This window comes from Dipodomys merriami, unplaced genomic scaffold, assembly GCF_024711535.1.
Source record: "Dipodomys merriami isolate MVZ:Mamm:240054 unplaced genomic scaffold, mDipMer1.0.p SCAF_1845, whole genome shotgun sequence".
NCBI lineage: Eukaryota > Metazoa > Chordata > Mammalia > Rodentia > Heteromyidae > Dipodomys > Dipodomys merriami.
In genome coordinates this window covers 353-15,124 of record NW_027203210.1, presented here as the reverse complement: position 1 = coordinate 15,124, position 14,772 = coordinate 353, and the positions used below count along the sequence as shown (strand labels likewise).

Genomic DNA, 14,772 nt, shown 5'->3' with positions numbered 1-14,772 from the left:
GGCCATTGATTTGACGAGAGCTGTAGCCCATCTCCTCGTGAATTCCTCCTCAGTTGGCTTTGCTAGCTCAGCCTCCTGACCCCAGTGCACACATAGCAAAGACCAGGTGTGCCCAACTCCTCCCCATCACACCCTTGTCTCCCAAGGGTAGCATCAGCCCTCAGCAGTACCTCTGTGTGGAAAGTCTGATGCCTGTGGATGAATCAGCAAAATAATCCTGGGGCAAAGGGTCATATTCAGTCTTACCAAATTTCTCTATGTCCTAGGAAGGGTCCATCCACAGGTACCATTGTAACTCCATGGTTTCTCAGGTGTCTTGCTTCCTTCCAAGGCTTCTCTCCTCTAGTTGAATGGAAGAAAAAATGTTTTATTTTGTATACTTTGTAATGTCAGACATCACCTTTGCAAGTTTAGAGTGTTCTAATATTTGAAACTCAGTTTTCTCCCCACTGTGGTTCCATGAGGACAAAAATCATGCCCTACTAGTCTTCCATGAGACCTATAGGCTTCCCCTGGGAACTGCCAGGGGAAAGGAAGCACCATGCCCAAAGCCTGGTGCTCTGGGAAGGGGGTGTCAGCTGAGGGCCTCTCTGGGGACTCACAGGATCTCTACTAAGATCAGACACCTCTCAGGGCTGACCCCCTAGCACTGTGAAAATGTAATTCTCTACCTGTCCATTCTCCACTTGCAGCCCAAACCAACACCCTTTCCTTCCCCAAACATTTGTAAGTTGTCCCTCACACAAGTACACAAATTCCTTTGTAAAAACAAAGAAACCAACTGAAGGCTGAAGGCTCATGTGTGTAACCCTAATTATTTCACATGCTGACACTGAGAAGATTTCAGATAAAGCCAGCTTGGGCAGACTCCATGTCCAACGCAGTAGAAATATCAGACCTAGAGGTGTGACTCCACTGGGAGAATACTAGAGAGAAACATGCCCATGGCCAAGAGAGAGAAACTGAGGGAGGGAGAGAGAGGGATGGAGAAAGAGAACTCAAATGAACAGAGAGAATAACAGAGAAAAATACATACATACACACATACATAAAGACAGAGAAACAGATTCAGGAGAAAGGAGCTCGTTAGAAGGAATGGAAAATGGAGAAAAAATGATTAGAAGGAGGAGAGTAGGGGAAGTCAAGGAATGTGGGCATAAGAGAGATGACAGACAGTAGAAGGAGGCTGCAAGGAAAGGACACAGAGGGAAAGGAGACAGAAAGAGAAAAGAACAAACTTCAAGCCTTACTTCCAGCACACTCCCAAATGCATACACATGATAAACTAAAAGAAAGACAATAAAAAGTATGGAAAAATAATGGACATAACAGTACTTCCCTCCCCACCCACCCTTCACTGAAAACTGATTGGTGAGGAGTTCTGGATTCCTTACATTCCTGCTCTCAGCTCTCCTGCAGCATCAGTATCAACCCTGTCTTGCACCAGGTACCCATTATTTGGCCTATTTTGGCCCTTATTTTTTCTCTCACCAGAAACCCATCTCATTCTTTTCGAAGAGTTCTGTTCCACAAATACCCCTGAGCATTTCCACTGATCCACCAGGAACCCCAACCCTCCTTCTTGATGTTAATCTCATCAGTCTGCTCTGCAGTCTCAGCCTCCTGACCCAGTGTACACATATAAAACACCAAGTGTGTCCAACCCCTCCCCATCACACACTTGTCACCCAAAGGCAGCATCACTCCTCAGCACTGCCTCTGTGTGCAAATCTAATGCCCTGGCTGACCTAATACAAATATCCTAGTAGTGAAGGCTCATATTCAATCTTACTGAATTTCTGTTCTTGTGGGAAGCCAGCCATCCTACGCAGGGTCCATCCACAGGTGTGATCTATCCACAACCCCAGTCCATCCAGCCCCATCCATCCACATGCACAGTAGATCACCATGCTTCCTCAGTTGAACTGTTCCTTGACCACCTCTACCTGAAAGGAAGGGAATGTATTTTAATTCAAACACTCGGTCATTCCAAAATTGAACTCTTGATTTCAGAATGTTCAAATATTAAAACTTGGCTAAGTTAGATCTTTGGTTCTGTAAGGGGAAGAACTGGGCTCTGAATTCCTCTATGTGGCTTAGTCTTTAACTGGGAACTGCCAGGGGAAAGGAAGAACCATGCCCAAAGCCTGCTGTTTTGGGAAATGGGGAGTCATCTGTGGGCCTCTCTGGGGACTCATAGAATCTCTACTAAGACTCTAACACCTTTCAATGCACTTGTACAGTGCACAAGTTAACCTTCCTTGTCCATTTACACCAACCCACCATCCTCTTCCTCCCAAAACGATTTGTAAGGTAACCCTCACACAGTGGTTCCTCAGAAAAGTACACAAATCCCTTTCATATGAGAGAACGAAACCTTTGCCGTACCAGACTAACAAAGCCCAATGCATTCTCTGATGCTGTAGGCTCTTGCCTGTGATCTTACCTATCCCACAAATTGCCACCTAGAAGACTGCATTTACAGCAAGTCTGGGAAAATTAAGTAGAGAAATGCAAACCTGGAAGTGTGACTCAAGCAGTGAATCAGACATGACCATGAAAACTGAAAGAGAAAGAAAAAAAGGGAGAAAGACAGAGAGGGAGAAGGGGAGAGATAAGGAACACCAGAGAGCAGGAAGAGAAGGTGAGGGAATGAGAAGAGGGCATGAGAAGAGGGAATGAGAATGAGGGCATGAGAAGAATAAGAAGAGGGACAGGGGAAATAGAGTAGGAGTAGTTATGGGGGGCATAAAAACAAGGTTAAGAGAGAGGGCAGAAGGGGGAAGGTGAGAAAAGTGGAGAGAGTACAGAGAAGGAAAGGAAACAGAGCATAAGAAAAAAGCATGGATGTACCAGCACACACTCACAAACACATATACACAACAAACAAAACTGAAAAAATAAAAGAAAATGGATTGAGAAATCATGGAAATCAATGGTAATTCTCTCCCACCCCACTTCTTCACTGAAGAATGGTCCATGTGGAATTCAGGATTCCTCAGCTCCTGTCATTTCTCCTTTACATTTAGTGTCCACCCTGTCATTTCTCATGTACCCATCTTTTCCCTCTTGTGGCACTCATTGAATTTTTCACCAGAATCCCATTTTGTTCTTTCATGGGAGATCTGCTCTCCCCAAAGAGCCCTGAGCAGTACCACTGATCCACCAGGAGCCCCAGCCCTCCTCTTGCTGCTAAACTCATTAGTCTCCTCTGCAGGTTCAGCCTCCTGACCTATTGTACACATAGAAAAGGCCAGATTTTCCCAACTCCTCCCCATCAAACACTTGTTACCCAAAGGCAACATCAGTCCTCAGCACTGCCTCTGTGTGCAATTCTAAATGCCCTAGGTGAACCAATACAAATATTGTAGTGTGAAGGCTCATATTCAATCTTAACAATTTTTTTTCTTGTGGGAAGGCAGTCATCCCATGCAGGGTCCATCCATGGGTGTGGTCCATCCACAACCAAAGTCCATCCAGGCTATGTCCTTCCATAGGCCCCAGTTTATCTCTATAATTCCTCAGGTCTCCTGTTCCTTGATCACCTCTAGCTGAAAAGAGGGGAGTATGTTTTAATCACTTTGTGATTCCAAAAAAGTCATCCTTCCCTGTCCATTTACACCAACCCATCACTGCCTTCCTTCCACAACCATTTGTAAGGTGAACCATACACAGTTGTCCCTCACATAAATACACAAATACCCTTTCAAAATAGAGAAACCAACCTTTGCCACACCAGATTAACAAAGTCAATTGCATTCCCTGATGCTGTAGGCTCTTGTCTGTAATCCTACCTATCTCCCAAGTTGACAACTTGAAGACTGCATTTACAGCAAGGCTGGGAAGATACCATCTTCAAGTAACTAGAGAAATGCAAGCCTGGAAGCGTGACTCAAACAGAAGAGAACCAGACATATCCATGAAAACTGAGAGAAGAAAGAGAAAGACAGAGAAGGAGAAAGGGAAAGAGGGAGAGATGTGTAGAGAGAGAAGGAGTGAGGGAGGGGGAGGGAAAGAGAGTGAGACAGATTTAAGAGCAGGAAGAGAGGGAGAGGAAATGGTAGAGGGTAGGAGAACAAGTAGAGGGACAGGAGAAGTAGAATAGGAGTAGGTATGGGAGGAATGAAAACAAGGGAAGGGAGATGGCGGGGCAAGGCAGGGGGAAGGTGAGAAAAGTGGAGAGAGGACAGAGAAGGGAAAGGAAACAGCATAAGAATAAAAGCACTGAGATGTAGCAGCACACACTCACAAACACATACACACAACAAACATACAAAAGGAAAAAATTAAAGCCATCTTACAAATCAACAGTAATTCCTTCCCACCCACCTTCTTCACTGAAGAACGGCCCATGTGGAATTCAGGATTCCTCAGCTCCCTTCTTAACCTGCCTCCTGTCACTTCTCCTTTACATTTAGTGTCCACCCAGTCATTTACCCTGTACGCATCTTTTCCCTCATGGAGCCCTTATTTGGTCTCTCACCAGAATCCCATTTTGCTATTTCAGGGGAGATATGCACTCGAATAGCCCTGAGCTGGACCACTGATCCAACAGGAGCTCCCGTCCACCTCCTGCTGAAAATCTCATCAGTTTTCTCTACAGGCTCAGCCTCCTCACATCAGTGCACACATAGCAAAAGCCAGGTGTGCCCAAATCCTCTCTATCACACACTTGTCACCCAAGGGCAGACAGCAGGAGCTTGCACCAAACCTTCTCTGTGGAAATCTCATGGCCCTGGCTAAACCAATACAAATAACCCAGTGCTGGAAGGACATATCCAATCTTACCGAATTTTCCCTCACGTCCAGATGCAGTCATCTCAGGCAGGGTCCATCCACAGGCACCACTATATCTTCATACTTCCTTAGGTCTCTTGCTCATTCACAGGTTTCTCCACCTCTTGCTGACAAGGAGGAAAAGTATTTAATTCATACATTTTTGTCATTCAGAATGGGCTCTGGATGTTCAGAATGTTCTCAGACTTGAAACTCTGTTCTCCTAGCAAGATGATTCGCTAAGGAAAAAAATTGGGCTCTGGTATTCTTCCATGAGGCCTAAAGACCTCAAATAAGAACTGATCAAAGCCTGGTGTTCTGGAGAAGGGGGTGTCAGTGGGAGGACTCTGCGGATGCATAGGTTCTCTACAAAACCTCTGACTTCTCTCTGTGCTGACATACTTGCACCATGCACGTTTTTTTCTCCCTGTCCATTCTGCCCCAAAATCCATCAACCCTTTCCTTCCCCTACCATTTTCAAGCTGTCTCTTACACCTTGATGGACAGCCCTCAGATAAGTACCTAAATCCCTTTTCTCAATCAGAGAAACAAACCTGTGCAACACCAGGTTAACGAGGTCAGAAGCATTGCTGCTGATGGTGGATCATGCCTGTAATCATAGTTCTCCCAGAAGCTGATGCTCAGAAGATCACAGTTAAAGCCATCCTGGGCATACTCCATTTTCAATTAAGAAGAAAAATGTTGGCTTGGACTCAAGTGACTCAAGTGGTAGAGCACCAGCTATGAACATGCAAACTCAAAGAGAAAGATATAGAGGGGTAGGAGAGAAAAAGATTTGAGGCAGAGGAAGAGAGAGGAAACAGAACAAGAGAAGAGGGAAAGGGGAAGAAGAGGAGAAGATGAATGACCTGGAGGGAAGTTAGCTGGAAAAGGGGAGAGAGACAGGCAATGGAAAGAAAAAAGAGACAGCAAAGGAGACAGAGAAAGAGAAAATCACTGAGTTCAAGTGCCAGTACCAGCACACACTCACAAACACATGCATACAACAAACAAAAAGAAAGTAAATAAAACAAAAGGACTGAGACAAGATGGAAATCAACATTACTTCCCTGCCCACCCTCCTCTTCACTGAAGATGGTTCCATCCAGAGTACAAGAGTCCTTAGCTTCCTCCTCTCAGCTCTCCTTCAGCATCAATGTCAACACTGTCTATCACCAAGATGCCTGCTATATGACCACTCTGGCCTCACTGCTTCTCTCACCAGAAACCCATCTCATTCTTTGAGAAGAGTTCTGTTCCCTAAATACCCCTGAGCGGCACCACTGGTCTACAAGGAGCCACAGCCTTCCTTCTGCAAATCTCATCATTATGCAGTGCAGGCTCAGCCCTCTGAGTCCAGTCCCCTCATAGCAAAGGCCTGCTGTGCCCAAGTCCTCCCCATCCCACATTGTCACCCAAGGGCAGCATGGGCCCTCAGCACTGACTCTCTGTGCAAATATAGTGCCCTGGCTGAACCAAAACAAACATCACAGTGATGAAGGCTCACATCCACTCTCACCGGATTTCTGTTCATGTGGGAAGGCAGTCAGCTCAGACAGGGTCCATCAACAGGCACCATTATATAGGCATGCTTTCTCAGGTCTCCTGTTCCTTCACCACCTCTAGGTGAAAGGAAGGGAATTTATTTTAATTCATTCACTTTGTGATTCCTAAAATGGAGATGTGACATTTAGAATAGTTGAATATTTGTGCTGGGAAGGTGGCTCAGTGGTAGAACGCTTGCCTTGCATGCATGAGGCCCTGGGTTCGATTCCTCAGCAAAAAGAAAAAAGCCGGAAGTGGTGCTGTGGCTCAAGTGGTGGAGCACTAGCCTTGAGCTGAAGAGCTGAGAGAAAGTGCCTAGGCCTGAGTTCAGGCCCCACGACCGGACCCCCCCCACAAAAAAAGAATAGTTGAATATTTGAACATCAGCTCCCCCAGCATGCCAGTTTCCTCAGCAGAAAAATTAGGGTCTACTCTTCCATGAGGCCTAGACACTTCCCCTTGGAACTGCCAGGGGAAAGGAAGCATCATGCCCACAACCTTGTGCTCTGGGGAAGCGGGTGTCAGCTGGGGGCCTCTCAGGAGACTCCCAGAATCTCTACCAAAATAGAACATTCAGCGCTGACCCTTTGTGCAGTGCACATGTCCCTTCCTCCCTGTCCATTTGCACACTATGCCACCACCCCCTTCCTTCCACAACCATTTGTAAGGTGTCCCTCACACAGCTGTCCCTTACATAAGTACACAAATCCCTTTCATAATAACTGAGAAAACAACCTCTGCTACACCAAACTAACAAAGTCTAATGTGTTTGCCTGATGCTGGAGGCTTTTGCCTGTAATCCTAGCTATCCCACAAGTTCACCTGTAAGATTACAGATACAGCAATTCTAGGAAATTCCATCTTCAATTAACTAGAGAAATGAAAGCCGGGAGGTATGACTCAAGTGGTAGAGAACCAGCTATGACCATACAAACTGAAAGAGAGAAAGAGAGAGACAGAGAGAGGAGAGACAGAGAAACAAACATTGTCAGAGACTGATTCAAGAGCAGGAAGAGAGGGAGACCGAATGGAACAGGAAGATTTCAGGAGGAGGAAATAGGAAGAGAAGAGGAGAGAGAAGAATGAAAGGGGAAGAATACGAGGAATGTAAGAGGGAGAAAGAAAAGTAGGGAAGGTAGATGGAATGGGGTGGAGAGCTGAGAAGGGGAAGATAAGGAGAGAGAGTAAAGGAGACAGAGAGAAAAGCACTGAGTTCAAGTCCCAGAGCCAGTACAGGTGCACAGACACAAACACACAACAAACAAACATGGAGAGAAAAGAAAAAGCATTGAGAAATCAAGGAAATTCACAGTACTTCCCTCCCCACCCACCCTCTTCACTAAACACTGGTCCATGTGGAGTTCAGGATTCCTCAGTTCCTTTCCTGGCCATCCTCCTCTGAGTTGTAATACAGCATCAGTGTCAGTCCTGTCTTTCAATAAGGTGCCCATCCTTTACCCTCTTTTGGCCCTCCTTGGGCTGTCCTTTGGCCCCTCCTTTTGGCCCACCAGAATCCCATCTCATTCTTTGAGGGGAGATTTGCTTCCCAAATGGCCCTGAGCTGAATCTGATTTACCAGGAGCTCCAGCTCACTTCCTTCCACAAATGTCATGTGTGCTCTGCAGGTTCAGCCTATTGACTCAGAGCACAAATAGCAAAGGCCACGTGTGCCCAACTGCTCCCCATCACTCCCTTGTTAAACCCCCCCCCCCCCGGTAGCTGAGCCAACACATATAACGCAGTGGTCGAGGGCCACATCCAATCTTACCGAGTTTCTGCTCATGCTCAGAAACAGTCAGCCCAGCCAAGGTCCACCCACTAGCAAAGCCCACCCAGGCATCCATCCACAGGCACCACTGTATCTCCATACTTTCTCAGGAATCCTGCTCCTTCACAGGTTTCTTCACCTCTACCTTGAAGGAAGGGGTATCATTCTACTTCATATATTTTGCCAGTCTAACAGGAACTCTGGTTGTTCAGACTGTTCTCTTATTTGAAACACAGCTAACCCAACATTCTGGTTCCCCTTAAAGAAAATGGGGGCTCCTGGGGAGGGGGAGAAGTTGCAAATCAAACAACCTGTCTAGGTAATAGGGTCTCTTTGACTGTGAGCAAATAAACAAGTCTGAAATAAGGGATTCTTGGATGATGGTATTATGTTGGGATAATGATGAGGTTTAGATAGAAATCACACCCACAGAAAACTGCATTGAATAGGAGGAAAGTTGGGGCAGAAACCACTGACAGTGTATGGGGTGAATGGAGACAGGTCCCTCTCCATTCCCAGTGAAGATTTGCTCTTATGTTCCAACCCAGCCAGTGTACCTAGTGTGCTCAGGAGTTGTACCCTTTCACCTGAAGACTGCTGAAAGAGAAGCAGAGTCCAGGATGCCTCTTGCCCCTCAGATCCATGGGCTCCTATAGCATCAAGGGTCTCACTTTAAACCTAAATAAATGAACTAGAAAGTAAATAGGCAGACAAGCAACATACATAAAAGGTGAGATGATGACCTGCTGCAGCATTTGGGACAAAAGCATCTTTAGTGTTCAAGGGACAAATGTGAAAGGTTGTTCAATGAAGTGACAATACTCAAGTAAGGGATCGATGTGGAATTAGCCAGCTCAGAAAGTACAGGCAGCTTGAGATCACCTTTCAGCTTATCTTTTAGCATTGGAAAGCCAGTGCAGTGTCCTTTCTTGGGAAGGAATCCCAGCTGGAGAATCCCCTAGCACTTGTCACACAACCTGGCCATGCTGGCCAGAGACTTCTGCAGTGTGAACTTTCTGCATGACTCCTTCTCCTCCTGCAGCTCTTCAAATCCACACCTCTCAGATTTTCCACAACCCAGTTAGAGTCACCCTGAAAGTCTGAGTTTGGTGGTTTTCAATTGTGCTGTTTCAGAGTTCTGCACCACTTTCTCTGGGACAGCTTTACTTTCAATCTGTGGACATTACTTTGGGGCCTTCACACAGCAGCAGATTCTGCGAAATATGGTGACTATCCTGTTAGCCACCCTCCTCCAGCCCTGTCTAATATTCCACCTGGGGGCTGTGGCCTCCCCCTAAGGCTGCCCAGAGGGAAGGGCATTTTCCACTGAGTGTGAATGCTCCATTCTGTCAAGCAGCTAAAAGAATCCTGGCCCAACATTAAGCTGGAACTGTAGCTCTGCAGGGAGTAGAGAGGAAAGACAAGCAGACTGGCACTTCGGGTTTTATTGAGAGGTAACTGATCATCATCATTGTGTAACTGAAATTCTGAGGACAAGCTGAAGGCGTTATGTCCTGCAAAAAAGCTGGCTCTCCTTTGTGGAGGGAGAGTTGTGGTGGGATTGTCCTCAGGAGTTGTGCCAGATGGACTATCCAAAAGCATCAGTTTTGATTCCACAATTCTGGCATTCTCTTTTAAGTTTTCTTGGATGAGCAGGTAGGTGCCCATGGCTTCATTGAATTCTCTGTCCTGGATTGCCTTTTCAATGCCAGCTACATTGTACCCCATGTCACACATGACTCTGACAATGCGATCCAGCTTGCCAGGCAGTGGCTCATCAGGAAGCAGGCCAAATCCCACACCTAGAGCCAGCCATGGGTGTTCCATTATCTCCTCAATAGCAGGCCTCAGATTGAAGTCCACAGTCAGCAGTTTAGAAAGGAGATCTTGTCTCTTTGCAGATAGGTGAAGGGGAACAGTGTACTGGCCTCTAGGACTTGTAACCCTATGTCAGCCATATTACTCCCCTCAAATGGGAACTTTCTCATTGTCATCACATACAATAGCACGCCTAAGTCCCAAATGTCCACCTGGTACCCATCGAACATTTTGTGTAGAAACATTTGTGTAGGTCACCCTGTCACTCAGCCCAAATTCACTGACCTTGACATTGAGATTGGCATCCAATAGGATGTTGTTGGCCTTCAGGTCTAGGTGTGCAATTCCATTCTCATGAAGGTAGTCAACAGCACTCGTGATCTGTTTGAATAGCCTCCTGGCTTCAAACTCTAAAAGGTAGCTGGAGGAGGATTTTTTGATCCACCTCAAGAGATGACCCCGAGTGGCCAGCTCAGTGACAAGGTACACACAGTCTTCATTCTCCATCACCTGGAATAATCAGATGATGTGTGGGTGACGTACAGTTTTCACAAAGGCCACCTCATTTTCTATCTCATGGCTTTCCAGCTCTTTCTTTCAGAGAACTTTGACCACCACTGTGGTGTCTGTGAGGCGGTGATGGGCCAGATTGACATAGCCATAGCAGCCATAGTCGATGATCTCTGTCAAGTTGTACAGTGATCAACTCCTTCTTGGGGGAAGAGCTAAAGGAGACTTTGTTGTACATTACCATCTTTCAGCTGAGATGACAAGTGATCAAGCTTAACTATTACCTAAGATGATCTCAATGAAGTTGCCAACTAATAAATCTTACGAAAAGGTAAACTAACAAGTAAATACAACCCCCAGACTAGTAAATGAAATCCCCAAACCCAAACAAGACAAACACAACCCCCATACCCAAAGAAAGCAACCAAGTAGCTCTGACTTAGTCCAGCGGGTCACCAAGGAAAAGCTCCCAGTGCTGTAACTGACAGAGTTGGAGGGCAATTGCCTCTTATGTATCCTGCTGGGCATACCTCACAATGGCCTGTGACATCAGGAGGAACTGGACCAATCAGAAGTCAGGCCATTGACATCAGTGAGAAAATGGGCCAATCAGAGCCCAGGGCAAACCCACCGGCAGTTATGCACTTGGGCCAGGAGGATCATTGTCAAGGAATTCTGGGCCCATCCACAGATGCTTCTACTGCTACCATGGCAACCATGTGAGGACCACGAGGACATTGGCCAATGGCCCTTGTCCTACTTGGAGACTAGGCATTCTAGGATGGCCACGGTGGGGACATCTCTCAGTGGAGCCTATCCTTGGGCAGAAGTGAAAACACTGCCCTTTTCACTTAACATGGTCTATATCTAATTACAACCTACCCTGAGATTGGAGACTTTGTAATGACTCAACTCAGCTTCTAAATGAGAAGAGACCAGACACCCAGGATTAAATGATAGTTTTATCCAGATCTGTCATTCTCATTTCTGTTCCTAGTTTGTATGGTTTCCTGTGCTTCTTTGTAACTTTTTTTTCATGTTTTTTTTTCAATCTTTATTTGTCCCTCACAGGTCAGAAAAAAAGTAATTTGCTTTTATATCTTTAGTACAGTTGTGTCAAATTTTAATATAACTGTTCTAATAAAAACCATATATGAAATATAAGTATCTCAGAAGCAGACTCCGATTTTATGGACCTGAAGTTTATTCTACTTGAGAGGTCATTTATTCATACATATAAATATATGTATATATGTATACATACATACATACATATATATATGTATGTATGTATATATATATATAGGTCATGGAGCTTGAACTCTGGACCTGGGCGCTGTCCCTCAGTTCTTCAGCTATGGGTTAGCACACTACCACTTGAGCCACAGTGCCACTTGTAGTTTTTTGGTGGTTTATTGGAGATAAGTATCTAATGGACTTTCATGTCTGGACATTCTTTCAATTGCTATCCTCAAATCTCAGTCTCTTGAGTAGCTAGGATTGCAGGCATGACCTAGCACTGGCAAGATATCTCACAGGTTTTTTTTTTTATTATGAAAATATTGTACAGAGTGGTTACAATTACATGGGCAAGATAATGAGTACATTTCTTATCAAGCATTGTAGCCTTTGTTTCCCCTTCCCATCCCTTCTCATCCTCCATCCCTGCTCATCCTCCCTCCCACCCCCCCCCCCGGCACCAAAGTTGTCAAGTTCGTTTTGGACACAACTACTTGTATATCTCATTGTTGCAATGGTTCCACCTGTATCCCTAGTTAAATGATTTGTTTTTCCCCTTCACCTCTACAAATTATACCAACATCAAATACAGTGAAAGCAGGGGTTATACTGTGGGGGAGGGACATACAAAGCAACAAAGAAATCATCTTATAAATGTGTTAGAAACAATTGCATGAAAGAAAAAAAATTGAATACATATCTTAGGGTTCATTTCCCTAACATCACCTTATCTGACCTTTTCTGCTTGACTCAGACATATACTAGATATTGCAAATAAGGGAAACCATGGGACCTATGTTTCTTTGGGCCTGGTTTATTTCACTTAATATAATTTTTTCCAAGCCTTTCCAATCCCTAACAAATGGGGCAATGCCATTCTTTCTGATGGAGGCATAGAATTCCATTGTGTATATATATATACACAACATTTTCTTGATCCATTCATCTACTGAGGGGCATTTGGGTTGGTTCCATATCTTAGCTATAGTAAATGATTCTGCAATAAACATAGTCGCGCTGGTAGCTTTAGTGTGGTCTTGTTTGTAAACATTTGGGTAAATGCCCAAAAGTGGGATTGCTGGGTCATAGGGGAGCTCTATGTGGAGTCTTTTGAGGAACCTCCATACTGCTTTCCAAACTGGTTGAACAAGTTTACACTCCCACCAACAATGCAATAAGGTTCCATTCTGTCCTCATCCCCTCCAGCATCTGTTGTTATTAGAGTTCTTGATTTTAGCCATTCTAACTGGGGAGAGGTGGTATCTCAATGTTGTTTTGATTTGCATTTCTGTTATGGCTAGGGAGGTTGAGCATTTCTTCATGTGTCTATTGGCCATCCTTCTTTCTTCTTCAGAGAAGTTTCTCTGTAAGTCTTTAGTCCACTTATTTATTGGGCAGTTGTTTCTTTGAAGATTTGTTGTTGGGGGATTTAATTTTTTGAGTTCCAGGTATATTCTAGATATGAGACCCTTGTCTGTTGTATGGCTATTAAAGATCTTCGCCCAATCGGTGGGCTTTCTATTGATCTTGCTAGCTATGTCCTTTGCCATGCAGAAGCTCTGCAACTTTATGCAATCCCATTTGTCCAACCTTTCTTTGATTTGTTGTGTTTCAGAGTCTCTATTCAGAAAATTTCGGCCTGAGCCAAGGAGACCTAGGGTTTCTCCTATTCCATCCTGTAATGTTTTCAGAGTGTCTGCTTTGAGTTCAAGGTCTTTGATCCATTTGTAGTTGATTCTGGTGCAAGGTAATATATAAGGATCTAGCTTTAGTTTTCTACAAGTTGTTAGCTAATTTTGCCAGCACCATTTACTGAAGAGGCTGTCTTTCTTCCATTCTATTGTTTTAGCTTCCTTATCGAAGATTAGATGGCTATAGGTCTGTAGGTTCATTTCTGGGTTTTCAATTCTATTCCATTGGTCCTGAGGTCTGTTCTTATGCCAATACCAAGCTGTTTTGATTACTATGGCTTTATAGTAGAGTTTGAAATTTGGTATTGATATTCTTCCAGCAGTGTTCTTTCCGTTGAGGAGCATTTTTGCTATTCGGGGTCTCTTATTGTTCCATATGAATTTTTGGATTGCCTCTTCTATTTCCTTGAAGAATGAGGTTGGAATTTTGATAGGTATCGCATTGAATTTGTAGATAGCCTTGGGAAGTATTGCCATTTTCACGATGTTAATCTTTCCAATCCAGGAGCATGGGAGTTTTTCCCATTTTCTAAGTTCTGTTTTGATTTCCTTTTTCAAGATTTTAAAGTTTTCATCATAGAGGTCCTTCACTTCTTTGGTTTAGTTAATTCCTAGGTATTTTATTTTTTGTGGGGCTATTACAAATGGAGTTACTTTCCTAAATTCAGCCACACTTTTCTTTGGCATACTTTTTGTTGGCATACAGAAAAGCCATTGATTTTGGGGGGTTAACTTTATACCCTTGACAGGTAATTTCTTACTGCTTTTTGCCTGTAGTTAAGTTTGACAGAGGATATGGAAAACAACTTTTATGACTTCAGTGGTAAAAATAAATGTTCTGTAAGTCATACAGAGCAGGATTCTGGACAGCTAGCATAAAATGTTGCATACTGAATTTATATAAATAATTTTTAAACTACAGAGATTTTATACTAATATATACTAAAAATATTTTCTCAGAAAAAATTGACAATGCTAGTAATAATCTTAACCCACTTGTCATGTTTCTGGAGAGCAGGTTTAAGAACACTGAAAAAAATATTGCATCTTGACATGCTCAAAGCAATGAACAGCAAGTAAATAACAATCAAAACTATGAGGTACTGGTTTTAAAAATTAAATTATTCATACGGTGAAGATAACAGAAATATTTTTTTAAATCCTAAAGAAAATCTACTTTTGTCTCTACAATGCCTTTAATGAAAGCCTGTAGTTGCACATAACATAAAAATTCTCACAAAGGTTGTATAATTTATTTGCATTTCCTTTATAATGACCATGATTAAATCTGAACTATTGTAAGCAAACCACCATCTGGAACCACATCGAATCAAGATTCTATTTTCCATGATGACCGATCAAGGAAAACTTATGCAGTTGTCTACTTTGCAATATTGTGTAGCAATGTGATTAGATAATCATTCA

The 14,772-nt window shown here is 43.8% G+C and overlaps 1 long non-coding RNA gene across 2 annotated transcripts; it reads right to left on the bottom strand.

Moving 5' to 3' along the window:
- Window positions 1-247: 247 nt before the first annotated feature.
- Window positions 248-10,911, bottom strand: LOC138830156 (uncharacterized). Of its 2 annotated transcripts, XR_011372888.1 has the most exons (6): window positions 10,829-10,911; window positions 10,193-10,417; window positions 5,331-6,398; window positions 4,789-4,904; window positions 1,793-1,946; window positions 248-342 (listed from the first exon to the last, which is right to left on the bottom strand). It is a non-coding gene; the product is annotated as an uncharacterized lncRNA (long non-coding RNA). The 2 variants fall into 2 exon arrangements; XR_011372887.1 differs by lacking the exons at window positions 10,193-10,417; window positions 10,829-10,911 and having other exon boundaries at window positions 5,331-6,678.
- Between the last annotated feature and the right edge of the window lie 3,861 nt (window positions 10,912-14,772).